This window comes from Lissotriton vulgaris, unplaced genomic scaffold (genome assembly GCF_964263255.1).
Source record: "Lissotriton vulgaris unplaced genomic scaffold, aLisVul1.2 SCAFFOLD_211, whole genome shotgun sequence".
NCBI lineage: Eukaryota > Metazoa > Chordata > Amphibia > Caudata > Salamandridae > Lissotriton > Lissotriton vulgaris.
In genome coordinates, this window is record NW_028251874.1 from 1,187,583 (window position 1) to 1,203,032 (window position 15,450).

The following is a 15,450-nucleotide window of genomic DNA, read 5'->3' on the forward strand; positions in this document are numbered from 1 at the left end:
GATTCAACAAATTTATCCAGCTGCTTAAAGACAGTCTTTTCACAGATGTTTGCAAGAGCTGGGAGCAAAGATATAGGCCGGTAATTAGACGGCGTAGCCGGATCTAATCCATTTTTTTTTAGCAATGGGAGCAATTTTGCTTGCTTCCAGCAAGCGGGGACAGTAGCCGTAAGAAGCGAAAGGTTGATGAGCTGGGTAACCTCATTTCCCAATGTTTCCGCTAAACCCGCAAATACTCTAGCCGGGCAGGGGTCAGAAGGAGATCCTGATTTTAGAGCAGCAACAATAGAAGTAATATCAGATTTTAGTTGGGGAGTGAATGTAGCCAGTTGCTCAGTGCGCGGAGGCATTGAAGGAAGCAAAGTAGTTAGAGACGATGTGGGGCCAATACAAACATTTTGCAGATCCTCCTGAATTTTAACAATTTTTTCAATAAAAAACTCAGATAGTTCTTCACACCATTCCTTCGAAGCAGGTAACAGAGGTTGTGATGCACAGGGAGATACAAAACTTTTTACAATCGTAAAGATTTCCTTACTATTGTTGTTCGCTTTATTAATACGTCCTGCATAATAGCTGCGTTTGGCCGATCTGATGGCTGCATAATACTTTTTTTGTGCAGCCCGCAGATCCTTTTTTGCCTCGGGAAGATAGGCTTGTCTCCACAGCCTCTCCAGCTTTTTACAGCCTGATTTGAGGTCGCGGAGGGCATGAGAAAACCAGGGTTTGGAGGGGGTAGAACGGAGTCTGCAGACCCGGCTGCTATTGATAGATGCAGCGGTTGCGCATTCCACCCATGAGTTAAATGCGCTGGCTGCGGCCTCGATATCAGAAGGTAACGAAGGGCGAGAAGCAGCAAGACCCTCAGAGAGGGTGTTAAGATTAATCTTCTGTGTATGGGCAGTTTGGGGATGGATCACAGCAGCAGTCAGCAGAGGCCAAGAGAATCTGATAAGCTTATGGTCCGACCAGATTACTGGCTCAGGATGGGTCATAGTGATATCAAAGTTAGAGCATACCAGATCAAGAATATGACCTCCTAGATGGGTTGGAGCAGCTACCCATTGTCTTAGCTGGGCCATAGAGAGAGCTTCTGCAAGGCGAGCTGCCTCTGGTAGGTCCGAGCTATCAACATGAATATTAAAGTCCCCTAGAAGAAGATACCGGGAGTGACGTAAAATCCGAGGGACTATTAATTCTTCTAAGACCTGCACAAAGTTACCAACATGGCCTGGAGGGCGGTAAACCAGCGTGCCGCCTATGGAAGAATGGGCGTTGAAAGTGAGAACATGAGAATAGGGAAGCCCAATACAGAAAACATGACTTGTGTTCAAGAGACGCTGATACTTCATGACATTGGCTGGTCTGGATAATGGAAATATTTGTGCTACGAAATAGCAGGAAGCATTGCTGGGAAAGGGGGCACAGATAGATCAGGGAAGCCTAACTTGCTTTAAAAAGCAAGATACAAGTTTAAAGTTTAAAGTTTATTGCTTGATTAATTAAAATCATCACAAAATCCCCCCCGAGAAAATGTAAATAAAGTGCATCTATACAGGCAGCTAGGATTGTCATTATGCGAGCGATCATATTACATCTGTGCTCTGTCTGCCATACATTTCAAGTGTATAAAATTCTAATATTGTAAAATCATGCTAAAACTATGTTAAAATCAAGTTGCAAGAAAAATAAAATATGTACCCCCAAATAAGGGTGTGAGGATGTATTACAAGCCATTATCATCCGTTTGCAAAAGGCAATTGTTGACAAGTTTCATATACTTGACTCCTCGGCAAGCCAGGATGCATGACGAGTCCTCCAACCAGCTTATCACTGCTTGTCTACTAGATCGAATATTCAAGTTAATAAAAATCGCCTTTAGGTACCATCTCCTTTGGCTTAACATGGCTGGACAGGCACACAACAAATGAGTCAAGGTTTCTTTTTGGAATCCGCACAATCGACAACCTTCTGAATTAAAACCTGTTACCCATGAGGGGGATAAGTCCTTGGAGACATGCGCCCCCATCCTGAACTTTAAGAAGCACATCTTTAAATGGGAACGAAAATGAGCAGATAAATAGGCTTGTGGCTTTGATGTCCTATATGATTTTATAACTGACCATCCGTGCCGCCTCTTTGTGAGCGCCAATTTATCTTCCAGTAAGGATTTCTTTTTACTTGCGACTTTCGCAAGTTTGTTAAAAGAAACTCTATCCATCGTGGTATCCCATGCTGGTTGCAATTCCAACGTGGCCAAGGATGTGCTCAGGAAACTCCCCCAAGAGTTTGAATTTCTTGCTCCTTCTGTGACCTTACTTCGTCCCAACAGAGTCTATTTAGAGAGTCCGCTTCGGATGACCGGAGGGTATGGCAGAATTTAGTGAAGTTGCTCATTCCCCTGTATTTATGATCCTGGAGCCCAAAGTCCAGTCTTACCTGGGCAGGCGAGGCCCTTTTTGGCAGATCAAAAACCGATTTGTAGATTTTTGACTGCAATTCATTCTGTAAATGCGAATCTTTGCCACACCAGGGGACCGAGCCATAGGACAAACTTGGATGGATTTGGGCGGCCATAACTTTTAGCAGATGAGAAAGGTTTGGGCAGTCCAATTTTCTACGCAGTGCTCTGTAGGCATAAATCAGGGACTGGGTCTTTGCTCCAAAGGCCAGTTTGTGTTCGTTATGACTTAAGCCCTGCCCGATTATTACACCCAGATATTTGTATGAGCTGTTTTCTTCTACATGAACCCCCTTGACCATCCATTTGAACTTTAGTTTCCTACTATCAAGTAGGCGAACGACTTTTGTTTTGTCTTTATTTATCTCTAGTTGTTCCGAATCCAAGTAGGATGCCAGGTTATTTATTGATCTTTGTAGCCCCACTGGGGTTTGACTTAGCAAGACTATGTCGTCTGCGTATTGGGGGGTGGCAGTCTGGGTTTTCAAAGTGTTGAGCAATATCCGATAGACACAGATTAAAAAGGCTTGGGGCCAAGACACAGCCTTGCTTCAGACCGCTTTGTGTAAAAATGCTGGCGGCGGTACTCGACCCATTCCCAACTTGACTCTTGTCCAGGTGTCAGTATACAAGGTTTTGATGGAGGTGAGGAGTACATTTGGTAGGCCCCATCCTTTGAGTTTGCTCCATAAATGATTCCGGCTCACTCTGTCAAATGCGGCTTTTATATCCACGAAATGGGCGAAGAGGCGTGCTTTCCTTCTTTGTGCCTGTTCCGTCAAGAGGGCTAGAGTTGCAAGATTCGATTGGGTGCCCATGCCTTTCCTCAATCCTGTTTGAAATTTGGGTATAATTTTGCTTTCCTCCATTCAGCCTTGCAGATGGTTCAGTAGGCACGAGGCGTATAATTTTGCTTCCACGTCAATCAATGAGATTAGTCTATAGTTCCCTGGTTTGCCGTGATCTCCCTTTTTAGGTCTCGGATAAACGCGCAAAGCAAGTTCTCGCCAGAGAACTATAGCTGTCGGCTCAGCCGGCAACGAGAGGAAAGTGGAGACAAGAGCTGGCCACACGCATCACTTTGGCATAGGATAACGTTGCACGCGTGAACTTCTGCTGTTTTCAGCATCGCAGAAAGAATCGGATCGCGTTGCGTGCTTCAGAGTTCACGTGACTGACTTTGGAATGCAGGGGAAGTCTGCAGAGGGGCGCGAGGCGCTGATAAACAGGCAGGCTTTATTTCAGGAAGCAGCGGTATTTGGCTTGTTGCCTCATGTAACTTAACGTTGGCTTTTTTAAATTAATTTGTAAACTTGTAATGTTTCTCCTTCATGTATCAGTTCTGTTCCTAATGTGAAGCGCCCTGACACATTCGGGTGAAGTCTGCGCTATATAAAAACACATAAAATAAATAAATAAAAAATGTTTGGCACGGGTCTGGAGGGGCGGGTGTAGCGAAGCAGAGGATCGGACCCAGCTCTTCCCCCGGAGGTGGAGACCAGCGCTACAAGGGCGCTCAGAAGCGGCGCACTCACTGCTCGTAGGCGTGTAAGATGTACCGGCTGGAAACTGAGGAGGAGACACACAGAATACCCATCTGTGGAAGTGGGTGACAGACCGCGAGGCGCTGCAAGCATCGTAGAATGTGTGACCGGAAGCGTAGTTAGCTGGTGACGTAGCTGCACCGCCAGACTTCATACTTTCCCATTTCGGAACATTGCGTTGCAACGTTAATTAAAATATACATTTTTGTCCTGAGGTCTCAAATTCCACTCTTGTGGAATATAGCAACAAGGCAGCATTTAAACTTAGGGGTACAGCTCCCCTCAGCCCATTGCTTGTAGCACTGAACCCCACAACCTCTTAGAGGGGTGTTCACACCAGCACATGAATACACCTCCTGCCTTTCTGGTCTCTTTCAGGGGTTCATCACCGCTGCGCGAGCGCTCTTTACAAGACAGAAACATATCAGCTCAGACCAAGCATGAAAAGGCCGAACACAAGAAAGCCAACCCTTCCCGCCAGCCCCCGGGATGTCCCTCATCCATTTCAAACGTCACCACCTATGCATGCCCTCCCTATACATTCATCCATGCCATGAAGCCCGCACTGATCCCAGCTGAATGAACGCACGCACCACATACATACATCCACCCCTGACGTGCCCGACCCCATCACACAGCCACAGCTCGACCCCACCACACACAGCCACAGCCCCCTCATCTGGAACGGCGTTAACTTTTCACCCCCCCCTGATCTCCCACTCTCCTTCCATCCCCCCCACACCAGCATCGGACTGGCCTTCGTAGTGTCTTGGGGTATACCAGCGTGGGGCACTATACACTTCTTCAGAACTGTGTTCTGCTGTACAGCGCATAGACGCACGTAGTGCCCCACCACAGGTACCAACAACCAGGAAAACAAGCATTTGCAATGCAATAGGTCTCGCATTATTAAAGATTGAGCTATTGGCATTGCTAAATAATGCAACAACATCAGACTATACAAAAAAGACATAAAAAGTGCGCAATCATCATACTACTCTAACCAGATCGCAGAGGCCAGCTCCAGCTCGAAAGAGATATACAAAATAGTCAAAAGCCTCACCACCCTCCCTACCCCTCCGTCTATAACGGAGAATCCACAGCTTCGCTGTGAAGACCTGGCTAATTTCTTCTCTCAGAAAATCAACCTTATTTACTCATCATTTCCATCTACAGAACAGACTGTTCTGACTAAAGCACTCCCTGGTCCCCCTCATAACCACTCACCCTATCACCCTCCGGTGTTGGAGGAATTCCCCCAGTTGCAGGCAGATCACCTCACCTCCCTCATGCACCAAGTGAAGTCGGGCTCCCCCAGAGACCCAGCACCCCCATATGTTCTAGTCTCGGCTATTCAAACCATCCTTCCCACACTGCTTGGAGTACTCAATACCTCGATCGCTACCAGCACAGTACCAACAGCGTGGAAGCAGGCTATGGTGAGGGCCCTGGTCAAAAAACCTAACCTTGACACCAAGAACTTCAACAATTTCCGCCCGATCTCCCTGCTGCCTTGGGCAGCCAAAATCCTGGAGAAACACATAAACAGTATAGTAACAACTTTTCTCGAACAATACCAACTGCTCGATCCATCCCAGACTGGCTTTCGCCCCAAGCATGGGACCGAGACGGCACTGCTGGCAGTCACGGAAGAGTCCAGGAGAATCGTAGATCGGGGAGGATCGGTGGCAATCATCCTCCTCGATCTAAGCGCCGCATTTGATACCGTTAACCACGGTATCCTCTTGCAGCGTCTCCTGGACATCGGAATATCTGACAGAGCTCTGGAGTGGCTCAAATCCTACCTGAGCGATAGATCCTTCCAGGTGTACGAGGGCAATGTCACCTCCTCCAGCAAGCCTCTGGGGTGCGGAGTCCCGCAGGGATCATCCCTAAGCCCGACGTTATTTAACGTCTACATGAGGCCGCTGGCTGAGATCGTCCGCCCGTTTGGTATTAAGATCGTTACCTACGCGGACGATACCCAGCTGGTGGTCTCCTTGGCACAGGCAGGCGGTCCCTCGGCGAATGTAGATCTCGCAGGTTGCCTGGAGACGGTCAAAAGCTGGATGACCAAGTCTTGTCTCAAACTTAATGGAGACAAGACAGAGCTCATGCTCCTGGGTCACACTTTACCATCTACCATAGACACTCTCTGGCCCCCCAGCTTAGGTCCGGCTCCAGCTCCCAAAGACGCTATTAAGAGCCTTGGTGTCTGGCTCGACAGGTCCCTGTCCTTTGACCAACAGGCAACAAAACTTTCTGCCACTTGCTTCGGCATCTTGAGAGTCATCAGGAAGATCCTGCCTCTACTCCCCTTTGAAGCAAGAAAAACCGTAGTCCTGGGACTGATCCAATCGCGGCTGGACTATGGAAACGCATTGTATCTCGGCGCTCCTGACTTCACTTTACGCAAACTACAATTAATACAGAACTGCGCAGCCAGAACACTTTTACAAATCCCCTGCAGATCCTCAGTAAAACCAGGACTAAGGATACTGCACTGGCTCCCCGTAAAGGAAAGAGTAGATTTCAAATCACTCTGCATCGCACACCAGACTTTCTGGTCTCGAGGCCCGGCTATCAATCTCCCTCTCATCACACCCTACCTACCCACTAGACAGCTGCGTTCCACCTCTGCTAATCTAGCCACTGTGCCGCAAATAAAGAAATCAAGGTCCGGAGGCCGTTCCTTCTCCTACAATGTCGCAAAAAGTGGAACGCCTTGCCTCAGCATCTCAGATCAAACCCTGACATTCTCTCCTTCCGCAAACAGCTGAAAACGCTACTGTTTACTGCATAATCAATGAAGCTGAATCTGCCTTCCTTCCAACTTAAACCTCAGCAATATTCTTAGCGCTTGGACGCCTCAGGGCAGCTACCCGCGCTTTAGAAATCCGAATTCATTCATTCATTCATTCATTCAACAACAATAGCTTTTGTTGCAGTTGGTGTTGCAATATTTAGCAATGCCAATAGCTCAAACTTAATTAACCCGAGACCTATTGCATTGTAAATGCTTGTTATATATGGGGTGAATGACAGACCCCCTCCAGGAAACTGTGATATTAGAATGTGCGTAAATCTCATTGAAGACTGGGGTAAGGGTTTCCGACCATAACTCTGAATTGTTCTTGAAAATTGCGTTTGGTATGCAGTTTGGCCCGGCCGCTCCCTCGTACTTTAGTTTCTTTATAAGTCTGATCAGTTCTTTCGCATTTGTCAGAGAAATTTGCTCGTTGGAAAAGGAGTTTGAGTGGGCTAGATTGTCTATTGATGTAGCATGACTGGGTCCGGCTTGAGCCTCCTCTTGAGCAAGATACACATAACTCCTCCTTGCCTCATGATAATCTGGATGTCTTCAGTGACTTGGTCGCCAAAGACTTGTTCAAATAAATTGTTCATCAGTCAAGGCAAGAAGGGAAGAATCAGATCCAACTTGAGTAATGGACAAAGGGAGGCCATAAACACATTACGTAATGACAACATAAGTACCAATGTCATCCGATAAGGGGCAAGAATGTGGTTTTAATGATTGTTTGCAATTATGAACAAAATGCTTTTCAATAATTATTAAATACGGATTGTTGTGAAATGGGAATGGCAACATTTTAATTTGTGTAAAACACTACCCTCTACTGTCCCATGCTTTTACCTTCAACAAATGTATGCAAGAACAAGGGGGGCGTATAGTGCCCTCCAACAATATCTCACTGGAAAGCACAGCAATAAACTAAAACCATGTATTGCTGATTCTTGTGGAGAGCCTCCCATCATATTGTATAGATAGAGAGAATTTTCTACAAAAGATATACACAGGAGACAATAATATTTGACAATTAACTAGGATGTGATCTTGCTAATTATGTGTACAACACACGCAAGGTCTAAGAGCCTACGAAAATGCTTTTTGCAATAGACCAATATCAATATGACTATACATGGATGCTTGGGACTATGACTTTTGCCAAAATAACAATATTTTCATATTTAAAGATAGATATTACAGACAAATCTCAGGGACAGCAATGGGCACCTGCTCTCCCAGCTCTGCAAATGTATTTGTGGTCTGTTGGAAGGAACAGGTGTGTCGTGTAGTTTTTTACTTATATGCTCCTACTATACGTTACCACGAAAAATGTTTTTAAAACCTCTTCTTAAAAAACTGAATTTTGTGCAAATTAGGCCTGCAATAATTTATCTTAAAATGCTGCACTGTGAAAGCACTTTATTTACATGCAACTTTTTAAAAACAGCCCTGAAATTTAGAAAAAGTATGGAAGGCTAACCTTTACTTGACCCGTATTATTTATGTATACAAACCTCTGATAAACTGTACATCTATGCTTGTGTGAGCTATGATAGGCTATTTCGAGATCCACCATTTTATACTGAATTTTTTAACCAATGAACTGTTTACATATGTATTTTTCTTCTCTCTGTACTTTTATGACTGAATATAACTTACAGTGGAATAAAGAAATTTTGAATTTGAATTGTGTTGTGTAGTTCCCACTAATCCGTAGGACCTGCACGTTTGATGGACAACATAAACTTTGGATGAGGTGCCTTCGCTGGCTCCGGGCACCTCCGCAGGATGAGTTGGCCTAGAGACCAGCTAGCTCACAGTGCCACCATAAGACTCCCTAACCTTACCAGGAAGCGATTGGTTTCTGGCAACCTCTGAACGTGACAACCCTGACCCCTCAGGGATCTTGGAAACAGAACAGAACCTTTCGCTCAGTCACTCAAGCTTACTTGCTCTAAGAGAATACACAGTGGGACGTTTTCAATATATTTATTGAACCAACGTTATTCTTGTATAGAATACATAAGCTGCAATAATCAGTAGACCGAAGCAGCTGAAAGTGATTACAAGCACGTAAATAGTAGATATAGTTCTACCATGGTGCTAAAACCGTGTATATATGCAGGCATATAAGCAAGGCAGCATTATAATATAATCTACATTTGTAAAGCGCACAATCACCCGTAAGGGTCTATAGGCACTGGGGGGCGTCGAGAAGATTAAGCAAGCTATTGCCCAGATTCACATGTGCTGGGCTAATCTGCCGCTGGTGCCGGGGATCGAACCGTGATCCCCAGATTCCGGAGGCAGTCGCCCTAGCCACGACGTACTGCTACTATGCACTTCCTACTCTGTGTGTACCTAGAGCGTGTGTGGGTGTGAAGCCAAGAATCCCAGTAAGGGACATGACAGGAGAGAATGCAGGCCACAAATTGGTTACAAACTGAACACCCCCCACGGAGATGCCAGCCCGCTGCATAGTGAAGTCTCAGCTCGCACGGACCCTGGGTGTCAGCTGTAGCGCCTCCTCTATTAATCTATTGGGATGCTCATTATTTATAATAGAAACCATCTTTGTGATATACGTACAGGTCAGACAATGTTATAGATATGTAGATAGGCCTGTCACCCTGTGGATGAAGATACGGCATTTGTACATAGTGCGTCAAGAGGCCTTGTACTTAGTGTTCAAGGCATCGTGACAATGTTGTGCGAAGCTAGATGTGTAAACAAAGTAGTTTTAGAGAAACAAATCCAACATTATCATGCATGAAAATATGTGCAAAAGGTCACAGCAGAAATGATCCTGTAAAACATTGGACGATATATGAAATGAGCCTCTTCGCTACATGGGCCTAACCCGGGCACATAACAGGTGGTCTGGACATCACAAAACGAAAACATGACAAACCCTACTCTGATTTGGATCCGGTATATAGATGACCTTTCCCTGCTGTGGAACGGAAGTAGGGAAATGTCTAAAAGATTAATCCAGAGACAGACAAAAACTGATCTCCACCAAAAATTCACTCATTAGATCAGAAATAAACCTATAAATGACCTGGCTAAGTCATCCTTATGTGGGACCAAGTTCAGAATATGAACTGATAATCAACCTTTTTTGAATGGTAATAATGTGAACACCAGCAGGCTACTGCCAGGTTAGTGAGGTTAAGTTTAAAACTTTTGAAACATAATTTTGAGGTTGAACACACTGCAGGAGAGAGGAACAAAAATACTGATAGCTTGCCTCAACTGCCCTGAGGGCAGGAAGATGTGGAACATGAGAACAAAGAGAATGACTGCGAAGATGTGGAATGTACTGCAGCAAATATGTGCTGGGTAGTGAGTGAGTGAGTGAGTGAGTGAGTGAGTGAGTGAGTGAGTGAGTGAGTGAGTGAGAGAGTGTGCGTGCGTGTGTGTGTGTAAAAGTAGAGAAAGACATTGGATGAAGATTCTATTTTATTGAAAGTGATTCATTTCATGAGGAAAGAATGGCCAAAAGAAAAACGATTTGTTGTGTGAACTGCAGACCGATAGCCAAGTTCATTCTGTCAGAGGTGAGCCGTGAAGGACATTTAGGTGTGATATCTAGCAGCAAATGACTGACAATGCAATACTGGTAGCCTGGCATGGAGAGGGATGTGGAAAAACTCATTAGAGAGAGTTACCAGCTGTTTGCAAAATGATAAAAGGATGATATACAGAGTTCTGCTTATGACAGAAGTGGGGTTTCCTGACAGAGTGCGGGGCAATGAATGTAATGATTTTTTAGGTCTGTTTCAGATGCTTACTGTGCATTAGAAATTTGCCATTGTGCTTGTGGAGTACATGTCAAATTGGATGAAAGTATGATTTGTACATGGAAGTGAGGGTTTTCTGTGTGAATTGGTATCGGATAATGGTGAACAATTTATCTTGAGGGAAATAAAGCAGTATTTGGATGGAACCGGTTTCAAGATAAATGTGCTAGTCGTCATCACCCACAGAGTAATGGCCAAGCAAAGAGGATGAACAGATTGGTCAATCAGGATTTTTCATGGCCGGTATCAAAGTGGAAGATGCTGTCAGGGCTATGCTTACAGCTTATCGCAACACACTGCATTGCACCATTTTGTGCAGAGAGGCAGAAATGTGCATGATTTGGTCCTTGTAATGTGCACTGAAATGTCCAAGAGGGCCTCAGACACAATAGCTATAGGAAGAAAGATGAATTGGGCTTCAAAATATACATATGATATTGTAAATCTATTGTTCGCACAGACATGATCACAGGGACAATAATCTTATATAATCATAGTACACTGGAATTACTGGGGGAATCAGATGCCAAATCTCCACAGTAATTCCACATATCTCAGAGCAATCCCCATTTACTTCACCCACCCTTCAGCAGAGTTTCTGTAATTGCTGATATTGCTGACTAAGAGGGAGAAAAAATTGAGGGAAATGTAACAGGACACATTATGGAGACACAACTGAGGCCTTATAATGGGGCCCATATTAGATAAAATAAACAGGAGAAAATATATCACCCAATCCTGTATACTGTAATACAACGAACCCAGCTTGATATTCAGACCACCTTGTACTGTGCACCTAACCCTACAGACCACACATAATCTTGAACCTACCTTGACCTTGTACGTTGTTCTATATGATGTAGTATGACATAATACAGCCAGCCCTCTCTGACCTACAGGCCCCCCAGTTCTATGTACAAGTACCTACACACGTCAGAAAAACGACCACTTCTTATCGAAGGCTTAGGGTGCCATGGGTCTTACCCTACCCATTCCACCACTACAGACCTGAATTACAGATGAGTTGTTCTCTTCACACTGCCTTCCTTCCCTTCTAAGCGGCAGACCCTGACTGACCCAGAAATCCTCTTATATTCTGTGCACTCGAACATCACATAGATCCAGTCCCATCTCTAAAGTGCTTTAGTTTGCACTAGCAACAAAAAAGGGCAATGTTACTCTCGGTGAATAACACCTCACTTTCATCTCACACTTAGGGGATGGTGAGTATCGCGGTGCTTGGATTGAAATCACAGATTCTGCCACATAATTCCTCAGAGTTCCTGAGCCCGGAATGGGGCGTCTCATGCACAGACCAGAATTCAGGTAATTTTTCATGTGCAGAGTCCCAATTCTTAGCCTATCACATAACGGGAAGGAGAAACTCCTTTGCGAAAATAAAGGAGATACTAGGTACATAACCTCTTCTGGTGTACTCAAGGCCCCCACAAAGATTCCACTCCACAAAACTCAGATTAGGCCCCCTGCAGGTCTTACTAAAAATATGGAAACATCCACTTTGGAGATATTTTATGCTACATTCCCTCAGAACTGTACAAGTTACTCAACATTCTGGATGTTAATTCAGTACGAACCAAATACCTGGGATGGCTTTGAGCAGCAATCCATCTGCGTCTGTATCTCCTCTATCCAGTGGGTCTCTAGTGATAGCTCCTCCAGTATCAGGAGCATTCTGTGGCAGGAATGATGAGGCTCCAGATAGGCCCTGCGCTTCAGCACATGTGGGTTGTGGGTCAGAGTTCTCATCTCGGTTCTCAGGGTGCAGTGGTTCTTGCTTGTAGTTCTGATCGTAGTCCTCAGGACTCGGTGGTTCTAGCTTATAGCCGTGATCTGGGCTGAGTGTCTCAAGGTGCATTGGTTCAGTCTTGCAGTTCTGATGCAATTCATGTGCATCAGAAAGAACCTGCAGGCATGTGTTGAGCTGCAGACTCTCGTCTTCTTGAAATGCTGGTTGTCTGCAGATGTTGTGCCGTTGACCCTCACCATCAAACCACAACAACTCTTGCTTTAGGAGTTTACTTGTTCCCTCCCCATCTGGGAGCATTGGTTGTGTGCAGTGGTTTTGCTGTAGCTCATGTCCCTCGTGAAACAGTGGCTGCAGGCAGACGTTCTGTTGTGGGCCCCAACTATCTGCATGCAGTGGTTCTTTCTTCACGTGCTCGTCTTGTTCCTGTTCAACTGGGAAAACTAGTTGTATGCACTGGTCCTGCTGTGGTTTCTGTCCATCATCAGACACTGGTGGAAGACGAAGGCTTGGCTCACCTGGGATGACTTGAACATCTGGAGGAGGGCACCTGGAGACAGTACCATCCTGCCGTGGTCCAGGGCCAGCCGGAGACAGAGGTTGGGGGCACTGGCTCTGCTTTGGTTCATGCCCATGAGGAGACAGAGGTTGGGGGCACTGGCTCTGCTTTGGTTCATGCCCATGCGGAGACAGAGGTTGAGGGCACTGGCTCTGCTTTGGTTCATGCCTATGAGGAGACAGAGGTTGGGGGCACTGTCTCTGCTTTGGTTCATGCCCATGCGGAGACAGAGGTTGGGGGCTCTGGCTCTGCTTTGGTTCATGCCCATGAGGAGACAGAGGTTGAAGACACTGATTCGGCTGTGGATCAGGAACAGGTGCAGATGTCGATTGAAGGCATGGGTTCACCTCCTTGGCCCTGACTGAAAGATTGATCGGAGGGGACCTGCTGAGAGGAAAATCTCTAACCACCGCCGGACTGACCCTCTCCAAAGACACCCCCCCATTTTCAAGGTGATCTAGACCCTTTGCTTTCCAGATTTGCTCCATGAGCCCAGCGACTCTAGACGGCACGTCCTCTAGGGTATTCTGCAAGATATCCACTTTGGCTTCCAACTGCTCCAACATAGATAAAAGGATCATGTTAGGCAGGTTCCCCGATAGCGCTTCCATCTCCCAGTCCCTCCGAGCATCAGTTTGGGTCCTTGAAGAAGGCCCACTATGGATAGGAGAAGATGGGAGTGTGGATCTTGCGGGTTTAGGTGAACACTGCACTTCTTCTTTTTGTCTTGGAACCTGCCTTTTCTCCATTCTGGAATTCCGATGTTCACGTCCTCAAGTGTCTGTGAAGGGAAGAAAATAGAAAAGACAACACATTATCACAGGACAATTAGGTCAAAATACTCCTTCCTGTCTCACCACACGTTGTTTAAGCTTTAAGTAAAAATTATTCAGTCCAGCTAATGGCTCGAAAGAACTAAATTGTCACAAGAGCTGACGAGAATATACCCTGCTCATGGTCAGGCTGTCCCCGAGGACATCAGGAGTTACCCCACTACACATCTAAACCCGCTCAGTGCTGCCCTTACGTGATATGGTGAAATTTCATGCAGGTCCGCTCTGCCCTGCCAGAGAGGACTCCCTATCCAGAGCTGATCTGTAAAGCTTCAAAATGTATCAGTATGACCTCATCAAACCTAGCCCTATAATTTAACGGACTTATTACGTTTTTGTAATTCTTAATTTTTGTTTAAATGAAAATTCGGTAAGCATTACCATAATTGATATTAACTAAGAAGTTGAGCATTGGGGAATAATAGATTTTAATAAACAGAAAAAAATAAAATTTGCTGGTAAGGAATTGAGCTACCTAGGTCACGTAATCTCTGCTGATGGGGTCTGCCCCAAAGATGAATCAATTAAAGCCACACAGGAAATACCTAGACCCATAAAGAAAGAAGAGACACACACGTTTTTGGTGAGAAACATTCTATTCTCAGTTTGTACCTAATTTACTTGTGCCTTGTGAAACCTGCTGAGGAAGGGTGCAGACTACGTGTGGAGTAGGGAATACGAGAAGAATTTGCAGATGTTAAGGAGAGTCTTGTGAATGCTCACAGTCTACGTAGTTGTGCCCCATTGCGTTGTTACGGATGCCAGAGACAAGGGCCCAGTAGTGGAACTGAAACAGCGGCATGATCGGAAAGCAAGTCATAATTGCCTTTGCATCTCGGGCTTTGCCGGAGGCTGAATGTAGACATTCCACTACTGAGAAGGAGACATTGGCCATATTTTGGGCTCTCAAAATAAGTGTAGGAAACTGTAAGTAGAGGATGTTCTACTAGTCCAAACTGGACCCAATCTATGCAGCTGCTACAAGGTTCCTGCTTTCTAGTGTCAAATAAGGGGCAATCTCTTTCTGGCGTTTAATATGATACATGCACAATGACACGACTCACAGAGCTTGCCAGACCGAAAAAGAACAGTTGATCTTTACTTTCAAGGTCTACACATTTTGAGCAAAGAGTGGAAGAGTGCCCATCTCCGAAGGCTATTAGGCATCAAGCCATAAGTCATTATGACAATTAATAAGCAGAACTTTGGTCTTCTCAGCGTTTCACTTCAGTTTATTGCAACCCAGCCACTGCCATAGGACAGGCATTGTGTGGTGGAATGTAAATTGAGGGGAGAGTTAACTGTCTAAACACAGCAAAATCTGGGTGTCGTCAGAATACATAAATGCTCTAACACCTTTCTCAAGTAAAACTTCAGTCAGCAAACGGGATTATATAGCTGGTGAACAAATGGGGCGAGATTGAGGACCCACGAGTCACTCTGAAATTGCATGCAATGTGTTGGACGAAAAGTTGCCCAATCTGGCGATACGTGTTCAGCCTGTAAATAATGATATGAAGCTCTTTAAGGCCTAGCACCCGATGCCCAAAGCCTCAACAAGGTTCACCAAGTTGGAGATCTCAACTGTGCAAATACAGCATAGAGATCTAATGAGAACAAAGCGTTGGCTTCTGCTCCCATTTCAGCTCATCCATTATATGGAGAAGCACTGTCTC

General features: G+C 45.3%; 1 pseudogene; it reads right to left on the reverse strand.

The window, feature by feature from the left end:
• The window catches only part of LOC147662727 (uncharacterized), a 29,858-nt pseudogene extending 16,168 nt beyond the window's left edge, over nt 1-13,690 (reverse strand).
• Between the last annotated feature and the right edge of the window lie 1,760 nt (nt 13,691-15,450).